The following is a 7821-nucleotide window of genomic DNA, read 5'->3' as shown; positions in this document are numbered from 1 at the left end:
ACAGACAGCCTGGGGTACCATGAGGCCCAGGCTCTGGGATTTCCTGTTTGCCTCTGCCCTTCTCTGTCATCTGTTGGGTAGCGAGTCTAAATGTGCTCTCACCTAGCCAGGAAAGAGAGACCCCCAACCACCTGTAAGCTCTGCCTTTCCTCCCCTGCAGCAGGGATGAGACACAGAGGGTATGCGCTGGTGGTGAAGCCCCAGCCCCTGGTACTACCTGAGTGTCAGCCCAGCTTTACTACCTGCTCACTGTGAAATTGGGGCAAATTCTTCCACCCCACTGTGCCTCAGGTGATAGTAGGGCTTACCTTGCCAGGTCATGTGAATTTAAATAAGTTGATACATAGGAAGTACTTAGACTAGTGCCCAGCACTTATTAAGGGCTGTGTGGCATCAGTGCTTGTTATGCCAAGTCAGTCCCCCAAGCCCCTGTCTGAAGCAGAGTCAGAGGTCAGTCTGAGGTCAGTTTGGATTAGTCTGAATTCAGAGTCAAAATGTGGCTGTGGTTCCACTGCATGACTCCTAGGACAGGCTCAGTACTTTCCTTATTAAGCCACAAACACCCCATTGGAAGAATCCCAGAATCATCCTCACACCCAGTTCTACCCAGCCTAAAACACAAGGCACCATCAAGGGCAGGCTTGGGCCCTGGTGACACACTGTGCCTATTGTCATGCTCCCCACTCAGGCACAGAGGCAAAGACAATAGGGCCCCAGACCCTACCCCAGGCCAAGCACTCACGACCCTCCAGCCTTACACAGGGCAAAGTGGGAGGAAGAAAGCCACGTTCTGTTTTGGAAATTGCTGCCTGTCCGCTCAACTCTGCACTGAGCTGTCCCCTTGCCCCCACCAAACTCAGCCACCTCTACCCCAGGCTTCCACCTCCATGGGCCTATGTGCAAGGCCTGGAGGACCAAACAGAAGCAAAGCCTCTTCCAGCTTCTCTTCTGCCCAAGAATTGCTGGGATTTCTATAATGCAGAAAAGCCGGCAGGGAACAAGGACACAGTGACATAGGGTAGGATGGCTTTTCTAAGGCTTGCTCTTTAGGAACTTGAAAAATAATAGTACATGAGCAGTTCTGTCCACGTATCAATCCTGGCTAGATAGAACTTCGAGGTCTAGTTTGGTCCCCTCCTCCAGAAAACCTTCCCTGACAGCATCAACCCATAAGGCCTTCCTTTTCTCAATTGCCTGCAGCTGTTCTAGACTAGCCCCATAAATAAGCATGTTTGAGTAGGCTGGTGGCCAGACCAAGGGTGGCAAGAAGGGTGGGAGCAGACGCCCTTCCATGCACTGATGCTCTTTCTGATGCTTCCCCTGACTGTGCCTAGGCCTCCCTGTAGCCTCTCATCTTGTCCACAGCGTGTCCAGGGATAGACAAGAAGCAGCTGGCTACTCAGTCCAGCTGGGGCACATGTTTAGAAGCATTTGACCAGCATCAGAGTCCTCTCAGACACAGCACTTGGGGTTGGGGGAAGGGACTCAGGATCCCCAGCTGCTCTGCAAGCATGCCCAGAGTCTGCAGCTGGCCTCGCCTCTGCTCACAGAGACAGCATCCCTGGGGCCCTTATGCTTCGAGGAGCTTGGAGAGGTCCCTCCTCTGCTCCCTGCTTCCTGTGAGCAAAACCACAGTCCACGCAAGACCAATGGGAGCTGACTCATTTCTTCTTGAAGCTGTCCAAGCTCTTCGTTCATTACCTATTTTACATCTAGAAAATGTTCTCTTCTTAGGGTACACTTTAAAAATAAAAGAGTGGAATTGAATTGTTTCAACACATACACAAAACAATAAATGCCTGAGATGATACATATCCCCAATTACCCTGATTTAATTAATTTACATTATAAGCCTTATCAAAACATCACATGTATTCTATAAAGATATACAACTATTATGTGCCCACAATAATTTAAAAACAAATCAAACCAGAAAATGCTCTCTTCTAGCTGACTCCACTTCCTCAGGTCCCATTCTCCAGAAGGGTGGAGAACAATGCCTGCCCACCCCCTCACCCCTACCTCCCCACCTCCCATCCCCCTACTATTTGGCCCTGGCTCAGTCTCCTTTTGCTCCCTTTCCCTTCCTGAATGTGCCCCTTAGGTAAACTCCCTTGGGGAACCACACCCCAGATTCTGAGTTAGTAGGCTACAGTAGGACCTGGGACTCTGAACTTTTAACCCACACCCTAGATCACAGTCCTCTTGTCCTCAAGCCCTGTGCACAGCTGCACTGTGAAGGAACAGAGGGACAAGATGAGGCCATAGCCCCAGGAGGTTCACCTCCTCCCCAACACACACACACACACACACACACACACACACACACACAGAACCCCATTGTACAGTCTGGGAGACCTGATGAGATTACCTAGTGCTACACGGAGCAGTGAGTTAACACACACTGGGAGGTGGGCCAGGTCAGGGGAGCATTTGAAGTGGCTCCATTGATGAGGCAGGACTTGGGCTGGACCTGAGGGCCCAGGGGAACCTGAATTGCTAGAGAGGAGGTGCAGGCATCTAGGCACAGGGACAGAGGCTTGATGGCTCTGGGGGAAGAAGTGCAAACAGTGGCATTCCAGGCACTTAGCAGACTGATGGATGGACTGTATACCTACTCAATGGGCCCTCAGAGGGATTAGCAAAAGAAGAAGAAATGGGCAAGGAAGGAATAGAGAGAAGAAAGAGTAGACTCCAAGAAAGACCGGAACTAAATGTTTCATATATCAAGGTAAACCCTAAATTCTGAGTTCTCATACCATTTTTCTCTTTTAGTAATCAATCCATGTTGGAGTATAGACGAACCAGGCCTGGGAAGAGGAGCATGGCCAAGTGTGGTCCTGAGACCCGGGCCGTAGCCCCAGGCAGGGTATCTTGCAGCCCCTGGCCACCCTTGTCCTGACACTGGACCTGAATGTCAGACTTTCCTGCCAGGACAGCCGGCCTCTGAGCACCTAAGTACCTTGCAGGCCTGCTGTTTGCAGGGTTTGGGACTAGCTGCTGCCATCTCCAGGTCCTGGCACCTGCACCTCCTACCCCTCCCCATTTTATGCTCACTTGGTTGTACCCTTTGACTATGTTAGAGAACCCCCTCCCCTGTATGAGCTTAGTGAATGTTGATGAAACATAGTGCCCGACAAGGAGTGGAAGGACAGAGGGAGAGACGATGAGGAATGTGACTGAGCCCCTCAGGAGGTGGAGCTGTGGGAGGCCCAAGACCTGTGTTCTGGGCTTGGCTCTGCTACATGGACTGGGGCGGACCCTTTTTCCTCTCTGAGACTCAGAGCTCTTTTCCGTGAAGTGAAAGGATTAAGAGCTCACCTGCAAAGTTTCTCCCTTTCCAGGATGCTGTGTCTGGGGAAGACTTACAAGGAGTCCAATAAGGAGATAGTAAGCGGAGACCAGTGTCTGGGGGAACTGGCTTGGACCAGACACAGAAAGAGAGAGGTTTTTCTGAAATTGAGGCAAAAGCCCAGGCTACTGCGAAGGAAAGGGATGCTGAAAATGCTTACCCAAACTCACTGAGGCCCACTACCGAGACCGTGTAGCAAGGCTCCGCTGGTAACGTTAGTTATCACAGCCTCAGAACAGCTCAGGGATGTAAGAGTGACCTTCATTTCAACTGTGTGGACCCTGAGAACAGTCCACACAGTGGTGAAGGGAACGACTAGGATTCACATCTGGGTGAGTCCAGCTCAGAGGATTAGGGGCATGGGGAGGGCTGCTCTGCATGGATCTCCCATGAAGACTTTGCTCTTCTGGGGCACAAGGCAGACTCTGAGGCCCCTTCCCACAGGAGCTCAGCAGGTGCCGAGGGGGCTTCATCTGCCTGTCCCTTTGTGGGGACCAGTCCCCTTGTCCCATATCCCTGACATGGAGCAGGCTTTGTGGTTTGGGAGGAGAGGGGGACCCTGGGCCCCCAAACTGACTCCATCAACACTCCAGGCCAAATCAGTCACTGACTAAAGCACAGCTGGGGGGTTTCAGATTTAACTGACCTTTTCTTAGAGAAAGTGAACGGACAGGCAAGAGGCCTAGAAGGGCTACAAGTGGCTCAGCTTCTCAGCAGACAGCTGAGCTCTAGAAGAAGGACTGCTGGAGAGGAGAACGATCTTTGTATCTTTGTATCTTTGTATCTTTTTTAGGAATAGCTTTTAGATAAGCAAAGCATAAAATAAATTCTCAAATATTAATTAACAGTTTTGGACACTGTGTGCCAGGGACTGTTTTCAATGCTTCGTGTAAACTAGCAAATCCTCATGATAACTCCACGAGGCAGATATTACTCTTATTGGCCCATTTTACCAAGGTAGAAGCTGAGGCAGAGAGAGGGAAGTGGCTCACCCAAGGTCACACCATTGATAAGTGACAGAGTTATGACTCAGCAGAACAGGTTATTCCCAGACGAAGCCTTCACAGGGCAGTGGTAGTCTGGGCTGCCAACAGCCCTCAGCGCCCACCCTCAGTGGGCTTCTGCACACCCTCCTGTGCAGGGTTCCACCCAGTCTGGCCACAGCATGGGGACCAGCCTCTGTGGCCTCTCACTGGGGAGAAGGGGCAGAGGAGTTCTTCCTCAGCACTCGGAGGGGCTGTCCTTACCTGTCTCCACAGGGACCTTTGGCAGCTCTCAGCTTAAAACACATGGCTGACACATCACAGCCTTGCAAAGCCTTCTCTGATGCTTGAATTCTTTCCCTGCTTCCTTCCCATTTGCTGCTTGCTACTCTATTCTCAAAGAACATTTGTATGTTTTTTGTTGTGAATTGCCTATTTTTGTCACATGCTTGTTCTTTTCTACTGAATGCTCATATAAGTAGCATTTGAGTGAGAACTATTGTCCTAATATTAAATATAATAACCATTTTTCTACCATCTGTTACAAGTGTACTAGAAATCAGCTGTCCTGCGAGGTCGGGTGGTTTGTGAAATGGTAGACTCTAAGTTTTGCCAAGCTTCAAGGAACGGAGGATTTTTGCTTATGAGATAAAGACAGAGTAGGGAAGAGCTGAGTAATAGAGGAAGAAGAATTTGGAGTTGGGAGAGCTCCAAGAGATAGGGTGAGGAGGGGAGATGGAAATGAGAGAAAAGAGGGCGTGAGTGAAAAAAATATGAATGAGTTCCAGAATATGACCCCTCCCTGTGACCTTCAAACCTTCAGAGAGGCCCAGGGTGAGAGACCGCTTGGTGGAAATGTGGTCTTCTTCATAATTCTGCACCCCAGCTGGCATGAAATGACTCACTCAGGCCATGGAATTGAAAGACATTTGAGCAGGTCACCCCTGGATCCGCCTTGCTCCCAGAATTAGTAAACACAAACTATCAAGATGCCTCAGATTACCAGTTGATGTTTGCATTATGCAAATATTTTCTAACTAGTTTATCATTAGGTTCTGTATTTTCTTTATGGCTGTAGTGCATACCACACTGTGCCTCCCAGATCTCCCTGGAGGACTATAGACTTTGTGTTCTCAGCAGTCTGCTCTGAGCCACCTTGCCAAGATCACACATGTAATAGCTGTCTGATGCTGTGTAACAACTTACTCCAAAACAGGAGTGTAAAATAACACTTGACCAATTACTATGTAAACTGTAATATCATAATTACAAAAATGGTGAAAGGTAATCTTTATGGAAGCTTAAAATAAGCTTTTAATAAAAGGTGGCCAAACATTGCCCTAATTTTCTGTAAAAATTCTCTCTCTTCCTCCTCCCCCCCACCTTTGAATAGTACCTTTTATAGCACGTTAATATCCATAGCACTTTTACTTAGATTAGCCTTTTATATGTCTGCTTTATAAATTTATGAATTTATCAGGAAGCACTGAGATCAGACTCCTAAGTAGTTTCAGAATTTTTGTCCTTTTATGGGTTCCTCTAGAATGATGTTCCTCAGGAAAGGATAACTCTAAGAACTTAAGGAACCAGAAGAAAATGAATGATACAACACAGCAGCTTGTCACTTGCAGCATTCTAAATGTAACAGGTTTGTTAAACTTACCATTTAGGACAAAAGGTCAGAATAACTTCCTGAACATAAACATGAGACTAGGGCACATTTATTAACTGTAGGAGAACTCCCAAGCTTATAGTAAATAACGTGTTTAATCGTACATAATAACACACATGAATTTCCAAAAGCGTTGGAAATTCATTGCCAGACATTCTGATGCACTGTCCGGAAAACACGTCTGATACACACTATTCACCTGTAACAAAGTCTGGCATTTATTTCACATGGAGGAAAAAAAAAAGTCAGCCAGAGATTCTTCATCAGATAGTGAAGAAACATCTGCCTGGTCCTCAGAAGACAGTGACATGGGTGAAAGCCCCTCCAGTTCATCACCTGCAGCCTCGGACTCAGACTCATATTCCAGCTCTCCCAGTAGCAGCAGCACCAGCACAGACCGCAGCTCTGAGGATGAACCACCAAGGAAGAAGAAAAAGAAATCGAATTGCTCCATATTGAACTGAGGGACTGAAAACATTAATGTGATTCTCAAAAGGGAATTTAGATTATGTTGAAGCCAAATAGGTTAACTGGTTAAAATGCCTAGAATTCAAGAGTTTCTAAATGTTTTACATTGTGAGAGCATAGAGAGTATTAATAATAATGGATTATTTATAAAGATTTTGGTTTTAAGGACAAATCTTGTTCTTTCTTATCTTTAAAATATATCTCTGGAATTTAATTAAAGCTGAAATCTGGAAATCTGCTTTTGTGATGAAACTTTGCTTTCCCCCTTGTGAAATCAATGCCATACTTTGTTATAGGGGGGGTTTTACCTGTCTTTTGGTATAGAAATCTAATTTCAGTTTTCTCCAGGGATGTATTAATTGTCCTAATATTTTTTTAAAAATCATTTTTCTACTAATTTTACATTTGATCTTCCCCAAAGGACAAGAAGTGATTTCTCTACTGATTTTAAATGACACCTGTACATACACACTAAATTTTAACATGTAATTGCGTTGGTTTCTGAGCTTTCTATTCTATTCTGGGGTCTCTAGCCACAGTATTTTGATCACTGTATTTTTGAGGCAGATTCTAATATCTGAGTATATAAGCCGCTTTCCCTTTTTCTTCTCTTTTGATATTGTCATGAGTTTATTTTTTCAGGATAATTTGAGAGTCAACTTGGCAAGTATGCCACCTCCTTGAGGTGATTTTGATTGGGATGTATTAAATTTATTGATGTCAGTTTCTCCACAGTTATTTATATTAATAATATTAAAACTGACCATCAAAGAACGTAGTGTGTCTAGTTTTTAAAATCTTACTTGAAGCTTTTTGTTAAAGTTCCTTCTGGGCGTGGCTGGTGTTTTGAGGGTACATGTGAGGTAGTGTGTACATGTGGGGGGGGGGTGTGTGTGCAGTGTGTGCGTCTATGTAGACCCCACCACGTTTATTAAGCTTGTTCCTAGTATTATGGGTTTTGTTGGTATTAGTGATGTAGTTTTCATCAGTGTGTCTCCTGGTTTGGTATTTTTAGTGTGCAGGAAAGCTTTTGAGATTGGTTCACTTTTTTTTTTTTTTTTAACAAACCACTGCTCGCTCTTAATACTTCCCTAATTGATTCACTTTGGTTTTCTTAGGTAAGCAGTAATATCTGCAGATAGTTATCATTTTTATCTTCCTCTTCAATATTTACAGCAAGAAAGAAGAGAGAATGTCCCTCAAGAGGAGGTGCAAATACTTGCCTTGTGCTAGTTTTGTTTCCTGTTTCCATGCAGGAATATATGAGCATAGTCTAAATGTTAAAAAATTTTTTTAAATTAAATTCACTTGAAGTACAGCCATCTATCTTTTTTTTTTTTTTTTTT

The sequence above is a fragment of the Otolemur garnettii genome, unplaced genomic scaffold, assembly GCF_000181295.1.
Source record: "Otolemur garnettii isolate 467f Iridium unplaced genomic scaffold, OtoGar3 scaffold00068, whole genome shotgun sequence".
In the NCBI taxonomy this organism is placed as follows: Eukaryota; Metazoa; Chordata; class Mammalia; order Primates; family Galagidae; genus Otolemur; species Otolemur garnettii.
The sequence above is the reverse complement of the archived record's forward strand: the minus strand, read 5'-3'. Positions refer to the sequence as shown.